The 13,680-nt window shown below is 43.0% G+C and overlaps 36 non-coding genes across 36 annotated transcripts; 18 read left to right on the forward strand and 18 right to left on the reverse strand.

Annotated features, from left to right (window-relative positions):
* Positions 1-72: 72 nt before the first annotated feature.
* Positions 73-144, reverse strand: Trnaq-cug (transfer RNA glutamine (anticodon CUG)). Its single transcript has one exon. It is a non-coding gene; the product is annotated as a tRNA-Gln (tRNA).
* Positions 145-391: 247 nt separating this feature from the next.
* Positions 392-480, forward strand: Trnay-gua (transfer RNA tyrosine (anticodon GUA)). The gene is given in 2 exon segments: positions 392-428; positions 445-480. It is a non-coding gene; the product is annotated as a tRNA-Tyr (tRNA).
* A 358-nt stretch (positions 481-838) lies between these two features.
* Trnaq-cug (transfer RNA glutamine (anticodon CUG)) lies at positions 839-910 on the reverse strand. The gene has a single exon. It is a non-coding gene; the product is annotated as a tRNA-Gln (tRNA).
* Positions 911-1,157: 247 nt separating this feature from the next.
* On the forward strand, positions 1,158-1,246 carry Trnay-gua (transfer RNA tyrosine (anticodon GUA)). Its single transcript is given in 2 exon segments — positions 1,158-1,194; positions 1,211-1,246. It is a non-coding gene; the product is annotated as a tRNA-Tyr (tRNA).
* A 358-nt stretch (positions 1,247-1,604) lies between these two features.
* Positions 1,605-1,676, reverse strand: Trnaq-cug (transfer RNA glutamine (anticodon CUG)). Its single transcript has one exon. It is a non-coding gene; the product is annotated as a tRNA-Gln (tRNA).
* Positions 1,677-1,923: 247 nt separating this feature from the next.
* Positions 1,924-2,012, forward strand: Trnay-gua (transfer RNA tyrosine (anticodon GUA)). The gene is given in 2 exon segments: positions 1,924-1,960; positions 1,977-2,012. It is a non-coding gene; the product is annotated as a tRNA-Tyr (tRNA).
* Positions 2,013-2,370: 358 nt separating this feature from the next.
* Positions 2,371-2,442, reverse strand: Trnaq-cug (transfer RNA glutamine (anticodon CUG)). The gene has a single exon. It is a non-coding gene; the product is annotated as a tRNA-Gln (tRNA).
* Positions 2,443-2,689: 247 nt separating this feature from the next.
* Positions 2,690-2,778, forward strand: Trnay-gua (transfer RNA tyrosine (anticodon GUA)). Its single transcript is given in 2 exon segments — positions 2,690-2,726; positions 2,743-2,778. It is a non-coding gene; the product is annotated as a tRNA-Tyr (tRNA).
* Positions 2,779-3,136: 358 nt separating this feature from the next.
* Positions 3,137-3,208, reverse strand: Trnaq-cug (transfer RNA glutamine (anticodon CUG)). Its single transcript has one exon. It is a non-coding gene; the product is annotated as a tRNA-Gln (tRNA).
* Positions 3,209-3,455: 247 nt separating this feature from the next.
* Trnay-gua (transfer RNA tyrosine (anticodon GUA)) lies at positions 3,456-3,544 on the forward strand. Its single transcript is given in 2 exon segments — positions 3,456-3,492; positions 3,509-3,544. It is a non-coding gene; the product is annotated as a tRNA-Tyr (tRNA).
* A 358-nt stretch (positions 3,545-3,902) lies between these two features.
* Positions 3,903-3,974, reverse strand: Trnaq-cug (transfer RNA glutamine (anticodon CUG)). The gene has a single exon. It is a non-coding gene; the product is annotated as a tRNA-Gln (tRNA).
* Positions 3,975-4,221: 247 nt separating this feature from the next.
* Trnay-gua (transfer RNA tyrosine (anticodon GUA)) lies at positions 4,222-4,310 on the forward strand. Its single transcript is given in 2 exon segments — positions 4,222-4,258; positions 4,275-4,310. It is a non-coding gene; the product is annotated as a tRNA-Tyr (tRNA).
* A 358-nt stretch (positions 4,311-4,668) lies between these two features.
* On the reverse strand, positions 4,669-4,740 carry Trnaq-cug (transfer RNA glutamine (anticodon CUG)). The gene has a single exon. It is a non-coding gene; the product is annotated as a tRNA-Gln (tRNA).
* A 247-nt stretch (positions 4,741-4,987) lies between these two features.
* On the forward strand, positions 4,988-5,076 carry Trnay-gua (transfer RNA tyrosine (anticodon GUA)). The gene is given in 2 exon segments: positions 4,988-5,024; positions 5,041-5,076. It is a non-coding gene; the product is annotated as a tRNA-Tyr (tRNA).
* Positions 5,077-5,434: 358 nt separating this feature from the next.
* Trnaq-cug (transfer RNA glutamine (anticodon CUG)) lies at positions 5,435-5,506 on the reverse strand. Its single transcript has one exon. It is a non-coding gene; the product is annotated as a tRNA-Gln (tRNA).
* Positions 5,507-5,753: 247 nt separating this feature from the next.
* Positions 5,754-5,842, forward strand: Trnay-gua (transfer RNA tyrosine (anticodon GUA)). The gene is given in 2 exon segments: positions 5,754-5,790; positions 5,807-5,842. It is a non-coding gene; the product is annotated as a tRNA-Tyr (tRNA).
* Positions 5,843-6,200: 358 nt separating this feature from the next.
* Trnaq-cug (transfer RNA glutamine (anticodon CUG)) lies at positions 6,201-6,272 on the reverse strand. The gene has a single exon. It is a non-coding gene; the product is annotated as a tRNA-Gln (tRNA).
* Positions 6,273-6,519: 247 nt separating this feature from the next.
* Positions 6,520-6,608, forward strand: Trnay-gua (transfer RNA tyrosine (anticodon GUA)). Its single transcript is given in 2 exon segments — positions 6,520-6,556; positions 6,573-6,608. It is a non-coding gene; the product is annotated as a tRNA-Tyr (tRNA).
* Positions 6,609-6,966: 358 nt separating this feature from the next.
* On the reverse strand, positions 6,967-7,038 carry Trnaq-cug (transfer RNA glutamine (anticodon CUG)). The gene has a single exon. It is a non-coding gene; the product is annotated as a tRNA-Gln (tRNA).
* A 247-nt stretch (positions 7,039-7,285) lies between these two features.
* Positions 7,286-7,374, forward strand: Trnay-gua (transfer RNA tyrosine (anticodon GUA)). Its single transcript is given in 2 exon segments — positions 7,286-7,322; positions 7,339-7,374. It is a non-coding gene; the product is annotated as a tRNA-Tyr (tRNA).
* Positions 7,375-7,732: 358 nt separating this feature from the next.
* Positions 7,733-7,804, reverse strand: Trnaq-cug (transfer RNA glutamine (anticodon CUG)). The gene has a single exon. It is a non-coding gene; the product is annotated as a tRNA-Gln (tRNA).
* A 247-nt stretch (positions 7,805-8,051) lies between these two features.
* Positions 8,052-8,140, forward strand: Trnay-gua (transfer RNA tyrosine (anticodon GUA)). The gene is given in 2 exon segments: positions 8,052-8,088; positions 8,105-8,140. It is a non-coding gene; the product is annotated as a tRNA-Tyr (tRNA).
* A 358-nt stretch (positions 8,141-8,498) lies between these two features.
* Positions 8,499-8,570, reverse strand: Trnaq-cug (transfer RNA glutamine (anticodon CUG)). The gene has a single exon. It is a non-coding gene; the product is annotated as a tRNA-Gln (tRNA).
* A 247-nt stretch (positions 8,571-8,817) lies between these two features.
* On the forward strand, positions 8,818-8,906 carry Trnay-gua (transfer RNA tyrosine (anticodon GUA)). Its single transcript is given in 2 exon segments — positions 8,818-8,854; positions 8,871-8,906. It is a non-coding gene; the product is annotated as a tRNA-Tyr (tRNA).
* A 358-nt stretch (positions 8,907-9,264) lies between these two features.
* Trnaq-cug (transfer RNA glutamine (anticodon CUG)) lies at positions 9,265-9,336 on the reverse strand. Its single transcript has one exon. It is a non-coding gene; the product is annotated as a tRNA-Gln (tRNA).
* A 247-nt stretch (positions 9,337-9,583) lies between these two features.
* Positions 9,584-9,672, forward strand: Trnay-gua (transfer RNA tyrosine (anticodon GUA)). Its single transcript is given in 2 exon segments — positions 9,584-9,620; positions 9,637-9,672. It is a non-coding gene; the product is annotated as a tRNA-Tyr (tRNA).
* Positions 9,673-10,030: 358 nt separating this feature from the next.
* On the reverse strand, positions 10,031-10,102 carry Trnaq-cug (transfer RNA glutamine (anticodon CUG)). Its single transcript has one exon. It is a non-coding gene; the product is annotated as a tRNA-Gln (tRNA).
* A 247-nt stretch (positions 10,103-10,349) lies between these two features.
* Trnay-gua (transfer RNA tyrosine (anticodon GUA)) lies at positions 10,350-10,438 on the forward strand. Its single transcript is given in 2 exon segments — positions 10,350-10,386; positions 10,403-10,438. It is a non-coding gene; the product is annotated as a tRNA-Tyr (tRNA).
* Positions 10,439-10,796: 358 nt separating this feature from the next.
* Trnaq-cug (transfer RNA glutamine (anticodon CUG)) lies at positions 10,797-10,868 on the reverse strand. The gene has a single exon. It is a non-coding gene; the product is annotated as a tRNA-Gln (tRNA).
* Positions 10,869-11,115: 247 nt separating this feature from the next.
* Trnay-gua (transfer RNA tyrosine (anticodon GUA)) lies at positions 11,116-11,204 on the forward strand. Its single transcript is given in 2 exon segments — positions 11,116-11,152; positions 11,169-11,204. It is a non-coding gene; the product is annotated as a tRNA-Tyr (tRNA).
* Positions 11,205-11,562: 358 nt separating this feature from the next.
* On the reverse strand, positions 11,563-11,634 carry Trnaq-cug (transfer RNA glutamine (anticodon CUG)). The gene has a single exon. It is a non-coding gene; the product is annotated as a tRNA-Gln (tRNA).
* A 247-nt stretch (positions 11,635-11,881) lies between these two features.
* Positions 11,882-11,970, forward strand: Trnay-gua (transfer RNA tyrosine (anticodon GUA)). The gene is given in 2 exon segments: positions 11,882-11,918; positions 11,935-11,970. It is a non-coding gene; the product is annotated as a tRNA-Tyr (tRNA).
* Positions 11,971-12,328: 358 nt separating this feature from the next.
* Positions 12,329-12,400, reverse strand: Trnaq-cug (transfer RNA glutamine (anticodon CUG)). The gene has a single exon. It is a non-coding gene; the product is annotated as a tRNA-Gln (tRNA).
* A 247-nt stretch (positions 12,401-12,647) lies between these two features.
* On the forward strand, positions 12,648-12,736 carry Trnay-gua (transfer RNA tyrosine (anticodon GUA)). Its single transcript is given in 2 exon segments — positions 12,648-12,684; positions 12,701-12,736. It is a non-coding gene; the product is annotated as a tRNA-Tyr (tRNA).
* A 358-nt stretch (positions 12,737-13,094) lies between these two features.
* Trnaq-cug (transfer RNA glutamine (anticodon CUG)) lies at positions 13,095-13,166 on the reverse strand. Its single transcript has one exon. It is a non-coding gene; the product is annotated as a tRNA-Gln (tRNA).
* A 247-nt stretch (positions 13,167-13,413) lies between these two features.
* Positions 13,414-13,502, forward strand: Trnay-gua (transfer RNA tyrosine (anticodon GUA)). The gene is given in 2 exon segments: positions 13,414-13,450; positions 13,467-13,502. It is a non-coding gene; the product is annotated as a tRNA-Tyr (tRNA).
* Positions 13,503-13,680: the final 178 nt, after the last annotated feature.

A 13,680-nucleotide genomic window follows, 5' to 3' on the forward strand; every position in this document is an offset into this window, starting at 1 on the left:
CTAACGCCGTGAGCCTATTGCTGCTACTTCCTCAGCGAGAAACTCTTATTACAGAAAATTTAGACTAAACGAAGGTTCCACCGAGATTCGAACTCGGATCGCTGGATTCAGAGTCCAGAGTGCTAACCGTTACACCATGGAACCAGACAGCAGGATAAGACTCGTAATACACTTAGCAGTCCTCTGACATACTTCAGACACTTCCTACTTGCATATTTTAACCTAATCGACACCATCGAGCATTATAAAACTTAATCTGGGCAATGTTTGCAGTTGCAGCCGATGATTGCATTTCCTGTGCGTCTATATGGCCGCGCTGAGTAGCAGTGTGTGAAGACGGCAGACAGGGACGGACGTAAAGCAATGAGTAGGAATAAGAAAGTATACAGAGCCTCTGGTAGCTCAGTTGGTAGAGCGGTGGACTGTAGTGGAGGATTCACAGTTATCCATAGGTCGCTGGTTCAAATCCGGCCCAGAGGACTGTTTTTCTAATCTCATCAGCAAAGAGGCTCCAGAGAATGCCCACTGAGTCAGAACCTCCCTATGTTTTAAACCTATTTTAAAGGAAATTCATTTGCTCAGCTTGTAATAGCTAGTTGATAATCATGGGATTTTTAACCTTCGTGGGATAATGATATTTCTTCGAATTATCGTAAAATTGCTTGCTCTTACAGGTATTACTCGTTTAATGTTCTATATAGGTCACAAAGTCGCACCAATATTCGGCCGTTTTATAGACGCATCGTTTTTTACACAAACGTAGAAACTAACGCCGTGAGCCTATTGCTGCTACTTCCTCAGCGAGAAACTCTTATTACAGAAAATTTAGACTAAACGAAGGTTCCACCGAGATTCGAACTCGGATCGCTGGATTCAGAGTCCAGAGTGCTAACCGTTACACCATGGAACCAGACAGCAGGATAAGACTCGTAATACACTTAGCAGTCCTCTGACATACTTCAGACACTTCCTACTTGCATATTTTAACCTAATCGACACCATCGAGCATTATAAAACTTAATCTGGGCAATGTTTGCAGTTGCAGCCGATGATTGCATTTCCTGTGCGTCTATATGGCCGCGCTGAGTAGCAGTGTGTGAAGACGGCAGACAGGGACGGACGTAAAGCAATGAGTAGGAATAAGAAAGTATACAGAGCCTCTGGTAGCTCAGTTGGTAGAGCGGTGGACTGTAGTGGAGGATTCACAGTTATCCATAGGTCGCTGGTTCAAATCCGGCCCAGAGGACTGTTTTTCTAATCTCATCAGCAAAGAGGCTCCAGAGAATGCCCACTGAGTCAGAACCTCCCTATGTTTTAAACCTATTTTAAAGGAAATTCATTTGCTCAGCTTGTAATAGCTAGTTGATAATCATGGGATTTTTAACCTTCGTGGGATAATGATATTTCTTCGAATTATCGTAAAATTGCTTGCTCTTACAGGTATTACTCGTTTAATGTTCTATATAGGTCACAAAGTCGCACCAATATTCGGCCGTTTTATAGACGCATCGTTTTTTACACAAACGTAGAAACTAACGCCGTGAGCCTATTGCTGCTACTTCCTCAGCGAGAAACTCTTATTACAGAAAATTTAGACTAAACGAAGGTTCCACCGGGATTCGAACTCGGATCGCTGGATTCAGAGTCCAGAGTGCTAACCGTTACACCATGGAACCAGACAGCAGGATAAGACTCGTAATACACTTAGCAGTCCTCTGACATACTTCAGACACTTCCTACTTGCATATTTTAACCTAATCGACACCATCGAGCATTATAAAACTTAATCTGGGCAATGTTTGCAGTTGCAGCCGATGATTGCATTTCCTGTGCGTCTATATGGCCGCGCTGAGTAGCAGCGTGTGAAGACGGCAGACAGGGACGGACGTAAAGCAATGAGTAGGAATAAGAAAGCATACAGAGCCTCTGGTAGCTCAGTTGGTAGAGCGGTGGACTGTAGTGGAGGATTCACAGTTATCCATAGGTCGCTGGTTCAAATCCGGCCCAGAGGACTGTTTTTCTAATCTCATCAGCAAAGAGGCTCCAGAGAATGCCCACTGAGTCAGAACCTCCCTATGTTTTAAACCTGTTTTAAAGGAAATTCATTTGCTCAGCTTGTAATAGCTAGTTGATAATCATGGGATTTTTAACCTTCGTGGGATAATGATATTTCTTCGAATTATCGTAAAATTGCTTGCTCTTACAGGTATTACTCGTTTAATGTTCTATATAGGTCACAAAGTCGCACCAATATTCGGCCGTTTTATAGACGCATCGTTTTTTACACAAACGTAGAAACTAACGCCGTGAGCCTATTGCTGCTACTTCCTCAGCGAGAAACTCTTATTACAGAAAATTTAGACTAAACGAAGGTTCCACCGAGATTCGAACTCGGATCGCTGGATTCAGAGTCCAGAGTGCTAACCGTTACACCATGGAACCAGACAGCAGGATAAGACTCGTAATACACTTAGCAGTCCTCTGACATACTTCAGACACTTCCTACTTGCATATTTTAACCTAATCGACACCATCGAGCATTATAAAACTTAATCTGGGCAATGTTTGCAGTTGCAGCCGATGATTGCATTTCCTGTGCGTCTATATGGCCGCGCTGAGTAGCAGTGTGTGAAGACGGCAGACAGGGACGGACGTAAAGCAATGAGTAGGAATAAGATAGCATACAGAGCCTCTGGTAGCTCAGTTGGTAGAGCGGTGGACTGTAGTGGAGGATTCACAGTTATCCATAGGTCGCTGGTTCAAATCCGGCCCAGAGGACTGTTTTTCTAATCTCATCAGCAAAGAGGCTCCAGAGAATGCCCACTGAGTCAGAACCTCCCTATGTTTTAAACCTATTTTAAAGGAAATTCATTTGCTCAGCTTGTAATAGCTAGTTGATAATCATGGGATTTTTAACCTTCGTGGGATAATGATATTTCTTCGAATTATCGTAAAATTGCTTGCTCTTACAGGTATTACTCGTTTAATGTTCTATATAGGTCACAAAGTCGCACCAATATTCGGCCGTTTTCTAGACGCATCGTTTTTTACACAAACGTAGAAACTAACGCCGTGAGCCTATTGCTGCTACTTCCTCAGCGAGAAACTCTTATTACAGAAAATTTAGACTAAACGAAGGTTCCACCGAGATTCGAACTCGGATCGCTGGATTCAGAGTCCAGAGTGCTAACCGTTACACCATGGAACCAGACAGCAGGATAAGACTCGTAATACACTTAGCAGTCCTCTGACATACTTCAGACACTTCCTACTTGCATATTTTAACCTAATCGACACCATCGAGCATTATAAAACTTAATCTGGGCAATGTTTGCAGTTGCAGCCGATGATTGCATTTCCTGTGCGTCTATATGGCCGCGCTGAGTAGCAGTGTGTGAAGACGGCAGACAGGGACGGACGTAAAGCAATGAGTAGGAATAAGAAAGCATACAGAGCCTCTGGTAGCTCAGTTGGTAGAGCGGTGGACTGTAGTGGAGGATTCACAGTTATCCATAGGTCGCTGGTTCAAATCCGGCCCAGAGGACTGTTTTTCTAATCTCATCAGCAAAGAGGCTCCAGAGAATGCCCACTGAGTCAGAACCTCCCTATGTTTTAAACCTATTTTAAAGGAAATTCATTTGCTCAGCTTGTAATAGCTAGTTGATAATCATGGGATTTTTAACCTTCGTGGGATAATGATATTTCTTCGAATTATCGTAAAATTGCTTGCTCTTACAGGTATTACTCGTTTAATGTTCTATATAGGTCACAAAGTCGCACCAATATTCGGCCGTTTTATAGACGCATCGTTTTTTACACAAACGTAGAAACTAACGCCGTGAGCCTATTGCTGCTACTTCCTCAGCGAGAAACTCTTATTACAGAAAATTTAGACTAAACGAAGGTTCCACCGAGATTCGAACTCGGATCGCTGGATTCAGAGTCCAGAGTGCTAACCGTTACACCATGGAACCAGACAGCAGGATAAGACTCGTAATACACTTAGCAGTCCTCTGACATACTTCAGACACTTCCTACTTGCATATTTTAACCTAATCGACACCATCGAGCATTATAAAACTTAATCTGGGCAATGTTTGCAGTTGCAGCCGATGATTGCATTTCCTGTGCGTCTATATGGCCGCGCTGAGTAGCAGTGTGTGAAGACGGCAGACAGGGACGGACGTAAAGCAATGAGTAGGAATAAGAAAGCATACAGAGCCTCTGGTAGCTCAGTTGGTAGAGCGGTGGACTGTAGTGGAGGATTCACAGTTATCCATAGGTCGCTGGTTCAAATCCGGCCCAGAGGACTGTTTTTCTAATCTCATCAGCAAAGAGGCTCCAGAGAATGCCCACTGAGTCAGAACCTCCCTATGTTTTAAACCTATTTTAAAGGAAATTCATTTGCTCAGCTTGTAATAGCTAGTTGATAATCATGGGATTTTTAACCTTCGTGGGATAATGATATTTCTTCGAATTATCGTAAAATTGCTTGCTCTTACAGGTATTACTCGTTTAATGTTCTATATAGGTCACAAAGTCGCACCAATATTCGGCCGTTTTCTAGACGCATCGTTTTTTACACAAACGTAGAAACTAACGCCGTGAGCCTATTGCTGCTACTTCCTCAGCGAGAAACTCTTATTACAGAAAATTTAGACTAAACGAAGGTTCCACCGAGATTCGAACTCGGATCGCTGGATTCAGAGTCCAGAGTGCTAACCGTTACACCATGGAACCAGACAGCAGGATAAGACTCGTAATACACTTAGCAGTCCTCTGACATACTTCAGACACTTCCTACTTGCATATTTTAACCTAATCGACACCATCGAGCATTATAAAACTTAATCTGGGCAATGTTTGCAGTTGCAGCCGATGATTGCATTTCCTGTGCGTCTATATGGCCGCGCTGAGTAGCAGTGTGTGAAGACGGCAGACAGGGACGGACGTAAAGCAATGAGTAGGAATAAGAAAGCATACAGAGCCTCTGGTAGCTCAGTTGGTAGAGCGGTGGACTGTAGTGGAGGATTCACAGTTATCCATAGGTCGCTGGTTCAAATCCGGCCCAGAGGACTGTTTTTCTAATCTCATCAGCAAAGAGGCTCCAGAGAATGCCCACTGAGTCAGAACCTCCCTATGTTTTAAACCTATTTTAAAGGAAATTCATTTGCTCAGCTTGTAATAGCTAGTTGATAATCATGGGATTTTTAACCTTCGTGGGATAATGATATTTCTTCGAATTATCGTAAAATTGCTTGCTCTTACAGGTATTACTCGTTTAATGTTCTATATAGGTCACAAAGTCGCACCAATATTCGGCCGTTTTATAGACGCATCGTTTTTTACACAAACGTAGAAACTAACGCCGTGAGCCTATTGCTGCTACTTCCTCAGCGAGAAACTCTTATTACAGAAAATTTAGACTAAACGAAGGTTCCACCGAGATTCGAACTCGGATCGCTGGATTCAGAGTCCAGAGTGCTAACCGTTACACCATGGAACCAGACAGCAGGATAAGACTCGTAATACACTTAGCAGTCCTCTGACATACTTCAGACACTTCCTACTTGCATATTTTAACCTAATCGACACCATCGAGCATTATAAAACTTAATCTGGGCAATGTTTGCAGTTGCAGCCGATGATTGCATTTCCTGTGCGTCTATATGGCCGCGCTGAGTAGCAGTGTGTGAAGACGGCAGACAGGGACGGACGTAAAGCAATGAGTAGGAATAAGAAAGCATACAGAGCCTCTGGTAGCTCAGTTGGTAGAGCGGTGGACTGTAGTGGAGGATTCACAGTTATCCATAGGTCGCTGGTTCAAATCCGGCCCAGAGGACTGTTTTTCTAATCTCATCAGCAAAGAGGCTCCAGAGAATGCCCACTGAGTCAGAACCTCCCTATGTTTTAAACCTATTTTAAAGGAAATTCATTTGCTCAGCTTGTAATAGCTAGTTGATAATCATGGGATTTTTAACCTTCGTGGGATAATGATATTTCTTCGAATTATCGTAAAATTGCTTGCTCTTACAGGTATTACTCGTTTAATGTTCTATATAGGTCACAAAGTCGCACCAATATTCGGCCGTTTTATAGACGCATCGTTTTTTACACAAACGTAGAAACTAACGCCGTGAGCCTATTGCTGCTACTTCCTCAGCGAGAAACTCTTATTACAGAAAATTTAGACTAAACGAAGGTTCCACCAAGATTCGAACTCGGATCGCTGGATTCAGAGTCCAGAGTGCTAACCGTTACACCATGGAACCAGACAGCAGGATAAGACTCGTAATACACTTAGCAGTCCTCTGACATACTTCAGACACTTCCTACTTGCATATTTTAACCTAATCGACACCATCGAGCATTATAAAACTTAATCTGGGCAATGTTTGCAGTTGCAGCCGATGATTGCATTTCCTGTGCGTCTATATGGCCGCGCTGAGTAGCAGTGTGTGAAGACGGCAGACAGGGACGGACGTAAAGCAATGAGTAGGAATAAGAAAGCATACAGAGCCTCTGGTAGCTCAGTTGGTAGAGCGGTGGACTGTAGTGGAGGATTCACAGTTATCCATAGGTCGCTGGTTCAAATCCGGCCCAGAGGACTGTTTTTCTAATCTCATCAGCAAAGAGGCTCCAGAGAATGCCCACTGAGTCAGAACCTCCCTATGTTTTAAACCTATTTTAAAGGAAATTCATTTGCTCAGCTTGTAATAGCTAGTTGATAATCATGGGATTTTTAACCTTCGTGGGATAATGATATTTCTTCGAATTATCGTAAAATTGCTTGCTCTTACAGGTATTACTCGTTTAATGTTCTATATAGGTCACAAAGTCGCACCAATATTCGGCCGTTTTATAGACGCATCGTTTTTTACACAAACGTAGAAACTAACGCCGTGAGCCTATTGCTGCTACTTCCTCAGCGAGAAACTCTTATTACAGAAAATTTAGACTAAACGAAGGTTCCACCGAGATTCGAACTCGGATCGCTGGATTCAGAGTCCAGAGTGCTAACCGTTACACCATGGAACCAGACAGCAGGATAAGACTCGTAATACACTTAGCAGTCCTCTGACATACTTCAGACACTTCCTACTTGCATATTTTAACCTAATCGACACCATCGAGCATTATAAAACTTAATCTGGGCAATGTTTGCAGTTGCAGCCGATGATTGCATTTCCTGTGCGTCTATATGGCCGCGCTGAGTAGCAGTGTGTGAAGACGGCAGACAGGGACGGACGTAAAGCAATGAGTAGGAATAAGAAAGCATACAGAGCCTCTGGTAGCTCAGTTGGTAGAGCGGTGGACTGTAGTGGAGGATTCACAGTTATCCATAGGTCGCTGGTTCAAATCCGGCCCAGAGGACTGTTTTTCTAATCTCATCAGCAAAGAGGCTCCAGAGAATGCCCACTGAGTCAGAACCTCCCTATGTTTTAAACCTATTTTAAAGGAAATTCATTTGCTCAGCTTGTAATAGCTAGTTGATAATCATGGGATTTTTAACCTTCGTGGGATAATGATATTTCTTCGAATTATCGTAAAATTGCTTGCTCTTACAGGTATTACTCGTTTAATGTTCTATATAGGTCACAAAGTCGCACCAATATTCGGCCGTTTTATAGACGCATCGTTTTTTACACAAACGTAGAAACTAACGCCGTGAGCCTATTGCTGCTACTTCCTCAGCGAGAAACTCTTATTACAGAAAATTTAGACTAAACGAAGGTTCCACCAAGATTCGAACTCGGATCGCTGGATTCAGAGTCCAGAGTGCTAACCGTTACACCATGGAACCAGACAGCAGAATAAGACTCGTAATACACTTAGCAGTCCTCTGACATACTTCAGACACTTCCTACTTGCATATTTTAACCTAATCGACACCATCGAGCATTATAAAACTTAATCTGGGCAATGTTTGCAGTTGCAGCCGATGATTGCATTTCCTGTGCGTCTATATGGCCGCGCTGAGTAGCAGTGTGTGAAGACGGCAGACAGGGACGGACGTAAAGCAATGAGTAGGAATAAGAAAGTATACAGAGCCTCTGGTAGCTCAGTTGGTAGAGCGGTGGACTGTAGTGGAGGATTCACAGTTATCCATAGGTCGCTGGTTCAAATCCGGCCCAGAGGACTGTTTTTCTAATCTCATCAGCAAAGAGGCTCCAGAGAATGCCCACTGAGTCAGAACCTCCCTATGTTTTAAACCTATTTTAAAGGAAATTCATTTGCTCAGCTTGTAATAGCTAGTTGATAATCATGGGATTTTTAACCTTCGTGGGATAATGATATTTCTTCGAATTATCGTAAAATTGCTTGCTCTTACAGGTATTACTCGTTTAATGTTCTATATAGGTCACAAAGTCGCACCAATATTCGGCCGTTTTATAGACGCATCGTTTTTTACACAAACGTAGAAACTAACGCCGTGAGCCTATTGCTGCTACTTCCTCAGCGAGAAACTCTTATTACAGAAAATTTAGACTAAACGAAGGTTCCACCAAGATTCGAACTCGGATCGCTGGATTCAGAGTCCAGAGTGCTAACCGTTACACCATGGAACCAGACAGCAGGATAAGACTCGTAATACACTTAGCAGTCCTCTGACATACTTCAGACACTTCCTACTTGCATATTTTAACCTAATCGACACCATCGAGCATTATAAAACTTAATCTGGGCAATGTTTGCAGTTGCAGCCGATGATTGCATTTCCTGTGCGTCTATATGGCCGCGCTGAGTAGCAGTGTGTGAAGACGGCAGACAGGGACGGACGTAAAGCAATGAGTAGGAATAAGAAAGCATACAGAGCCTCTGGTAGCTCAGTTGGTAGAGCGGTGGACTGTAGTGGAGGATTCACAGTTATCCATAGGTCGCTGGTTCAAATCCGGCCCAGAGGACTGTTTTTCTAATCTCATCAGCAAAGAGGCTCCAGAGAATGCCCACTGAGTCAGAACCTCCCTATGTTTTAAACCTATTTTAAAGGAAATTCATTTGCTCAGCTTGTAATAGCTAGTTGATAATCATGGGGTTTTTAACCTTCGTGGGATAATGATATTTCTTCGAATTATCGTAAAATTGCTTGCTCTTACAGGTATTACTCGTTTAATGTTCTATATAGGTCACAAAGTCGCACCAATATTCGGCCGTTTTATAGACGCATCGTTTTTTACACAAACGTAGAAACTAACGCCGTGAGCCTATTGCTGCTACTTCCTCAGCGAGAAACTCTTATTACAGAAAATTTAGACTAAACGAAGGTTCCACCGAGATTCGAACTCGGATCGCTGGATTCAGAGTCCAGAGTGCTAACCGTTACACCATGGAACCAGACAGCAGGATAAGACTCGTAATACACTTAGCAGTCCTCTGACATACTTCAGACACTTCCTACTTGCATATTTTAACCTAATCGACACCATCGAGCATTATAAAACTTAATCTGGGCAATGTTTGCAGTTGCAGCCGATGATTGCATTTCCTGTGCGTCTATATGGCCGCGCTGAGTAGCAGTGTGTGAAGACGGCAGACAGGGACGGACGTAAAGCAATGAGTAGGAATAAGAAAGTATACAGAGCCTCTGGTAGCTCAGTTGGTAGAGCGGTGGACTGTAGTGGAGGATTCACAGTTATCCATAGGTCGCTGGTTCAAATCCGGCCCAGAGGACTGTTTTTCTAATCTCATCAGCAAAGAGGCTCCAGAGAATGCCCACTGAGTCAGAACCTCCCTATGTTTTAAACCTATTTTAAAGGAAATTCATTTGCTCAGCTTGTAATAGCTAGTTGATAATCATGGGATTTTTAACCTTCGTGGGATAATGATATTTCTTCGAATTATCGTAAAATTGCTTGCTCTTACAGGTATTACTCGTTTAATGTTCTATATAGGTCACAAAGTCGCACCAATATTCGGCCGTTTTATAGACGCATCGTTTTTTACACAAACGTAGAAACTAACGCCGTGAGCCTATTGCTGCTACTTCCTCAGCGAGAAACTCTTATTACAGAAAATTTAGACTAAACGAAGGTTCCACCGAGATTCGAACTCGGATCGCTGGATTCAGAGTCCAGAGTGCTAACCGTTACACCATGGAACCAGACAGCAGGATAAGACTCGTAATACACTTAGCAGTCCTCTGACATACTTCAGACACTTCCTACTTGCATATTTTAACCTAATCGTCACCATCGAGCATTATAAAACTTAATCTGGGCAATGTTTGCAGTTGCAGCCGATGATTGCATTTCCTGTGCGTCTATATGGCCGCGCTGAGTAGCAGTGTGTGAAGACGGCAGACAGGGACGGACGTAAAGCAATGAGTAGGAATAAGAAAGCATACAGAGCCTCTGGTAGCTCAGTTGGTAGAGCGGTGGACTGTAGTGGAGGATTCACAGTTATCCATAGGTCGCTGGTTCAAATCCGGCCCAGAGGACTGTTTTTCTAATCTCATCAGCAAAGAGGCTCCAGAGAATGCCCACTGAGTCAGAACCTCCCTATGTTTTAAACCTATTTTAAAGGAAATTCATTTGCTCAGCTTGTAATAGCTAGTTGATAATCATGGGATTTTTAACCTTCGTGGGATAATGATATTTCTTCGAATTATCGTAAAATTGCTTGCTCTTACAGGTATTACTCGTTTAATGTTCTATATAGGTCACAAAGTCGCACCAATATTCGGCCGTTTTATAGACGCATCGTTTTTTACACAAACGTAGAAACTAACGCCGTGAGCCTATTGCTGCTACTTCCTCAGCGAGAAACTCTTATTACAGAAAATTTAGACTAAACGAAGGTTCCACCGAGATTCGAACTCGGATCGCTGGATTCAGAGTCCAGAGTGCTAACCGTTACACCATGGAACCAGACAGCAGGATAAGACTCGTAATACACTTAGCAGTCCTCTGACATACTTCAGACACTTCCTACTTGCATATTTTAACCTAATCGACACCATCGAGCATTATAAAACTTAATCTGGGCAATGTTTGCAGTTGCAGCCGATGATTGCATTTCCTGTGCGTCTATATGGCCGCGCTGAGTAGCAGTGTGTGAAGACGGCAGACAGGGACGGACGTAAAGCAATGAGTAGGAATAAGAAAGTATACAGAGCCTCTGGTAGCTCAGTTGGTAGAGCGGTGGACTGTAGTGGAGGATTCACAGTTATCCATAGGTCGCTGGTTCAAATCCGGCCCAGAGGACTGTTTTTCTAATCTCATCAGCAAAGAGGCTCCAGAGAATGCCCACTGAGTCAGAACCTCCCTATGTTTTAAACCTATTTTAAAGGAAATTCATTTGCTCAGCTTGTAATAGCTAGTTGATAATCATGGGATTTTTAACCTTCGTGGGATAATGATATTTCTTCGAATTATCGTAAAATTGCTTGCTCTTACAGGTATTACTCGTTTAATGTTCTATATAGGTCACAAAGTCGCACCAATATTCGGCCGTTTTATAGACGCATCGTTTTTTACACAAACGTAGAAACTAACGCCGTGAGCCTATTGCTGCTACTTCCTCAGCGAGAAACTCTTATTACAGAAAATTTAGACTAAACGAAGGTTCCACCGAGATTCGAACTCGGATCGCTGGATTCAGAGTCCAGAGTGCTAACCGTTACACCATGGAACCAGACAGCAGGATAAGACTCGTAATACACTTAGCAGTCCTCTGACATACTTCAGACACTTCCTACTTGCATATTTTAACCTAATCGACACCATCGAGCATTATAAAACTTAATCTGGGCAATGTTTGCAGTTGCAGCCGATGATTGCATTTCCTGTGCGTCTATATGGCCGCGCTGAGTAGCAGTGTGTGAAGACGGCAGACAGGGACGGACGTAAAGCAATGAGTAGGAATAAGAAAGCATACAGAGCCTCTGGTAGCTCAGTTGGTAGAGCGGTGGACTGTAGTGGAGGATTCACAGTTATCCATAGGTCGCTGGTTCAAATCCGGCCCAGAGGACTGTTTTTCTAATCTCATCAGCAAAGAGGCTCCAGAGAATGCCCACTGAGTCAGAACCTCCCTATGTTTTAAACCTATTTTAAAGGAAATTCATTTGCTCAGCTTGTAATAGCTAGTTGATAATCATGGGATTTTTAACCTTCGTGGGATAATGATATTTCTTCGAATTATCGTAAAATTGCTTGCTCTTACAGGTATTACTCGTTTAATGTTCTATATAGGTCACAAAGTCGCACCAATATTCGGCCGTTTTATAGACGCATCGTTTTTTACACAAACGTAGAAACTAACGCCGTGAGCCTATTGCTGCTACTTCCTCAGCGAGAAACTCTTATTACAGAAAATTTAGACTAAACGAAGGTTCCACCGAGATTCGAACTCGGATCGCTGGATTCAGAGTCCAGAGTGCTAACCGTTACACCATGGAACCAGACAGCAGGATAAGACTCGTAATACACTTAGCAGTCCTCTGACATACTTCAGACACTTCCTACTTGCATATTTTAACCTAATCGACACCATCGAGCATTATAAAACTTAATCTGGGCAATGTTTGCAGTTGCAGCCGATGATTGCATTTCCTGTGCGTCTATATGGCCGCGCTGAGTAGCAGTGTGTGAAGACGGCAGACAGGGACGGACGTAAAGCAATGAGTAGGAATAAGAAAGTATACAGAGCCTCTGGTAGCTCAGTTGGTAGAGCGGTGGACTGTAGTGGAGGATTCACAGTTATCCATAGGTCGCTGGTTCAAATCCGGCCCAGAGGACTGTTTTTCTAATCTCATCAGCAAAGAGGCTCCAGAGAATGCCCACTGAGTCAGAACCTCCCTATGTTTTAAACCTATTTTAAAGGAAATTCATTTGCTCAGCTTGTAATAGCTAGTTGATAATCATGGGATTTTTAACCTTCGTGGGATAATGATATTTCTTCGAATTATCGTAAAATTGCTTGCTCTTACAGGTATTACTCGTTTAATGTTCTATATAGGTCACAAAGTCGCACCAATATTCGGCCGTTTTATAGACGCATCGCTTTTTACACAAACGTAGAAACTAACGCCGTGAGCCTATTGCTGCTACTTCCTCAGCGAGAAACTCTTATTACAGAAAATTTAGACTAAACGCAGGTTCCACCGAGATTCGAACTCGGATCGCTGGATTCAGAGTCCAGAGTGCTAACCGTTACACCATGGAACCAGACAGCAGGATAAGACTCGTAATACACTTAGCAGTCCTCTGACATACTTCAGACACTTCCTACTTGCATATTTTAACCTAATCGACACCATCGAGCATTATAAAACTTAATCTGGGCAATGTTTGCAGTTGCAGCCGATGATTGCATTTCCTGTGCGTCTATATGGCCGCGCTGAGTAGCAGTGTGTGAAGACGGCAGACAGGGACGGACGTAAAGCAATGAGTAGGAATAAGAAAGCATACAGAGCCTCTGGTAGCTCAGTTGGTAGAGCGGTGGACTGTAGTGGAGGATTCACAGTTATCCATAGGTCGCTGGTTCAAATCCGGCCCAGAGGACTGTTTTTCTAATCTCATCAGCAAAGAGGCTCCAGAGAATGCCCACTGAGTCAGAACCTCCCTATGTTTTAAACCTATTTTAAAGGAAATTCATTTGCTCAGCTTGTAATAGCTAGTTGATAATCATGGGATTTTTAACCTTCGTGGGATAATGATATTTCTTCGAATTATCGAAAAA

Source organism: Schistocerca gregaria, chromosome 2, assembly GCF_023897955.1.
Source record: "Schistocerca gregaria isolate iqSchGreg1 chromosome 2, iqSchGreg1.2, whole genome shotgun sequence".
In the NCBI taxonomy this organism is placed as follows: domain Eukaryota; kingdom Metazoa; phylum Arthropoda; class Insecta; order Orthoptera; family Acrididae; genus Schistocerca; species Schistocerca gregaria.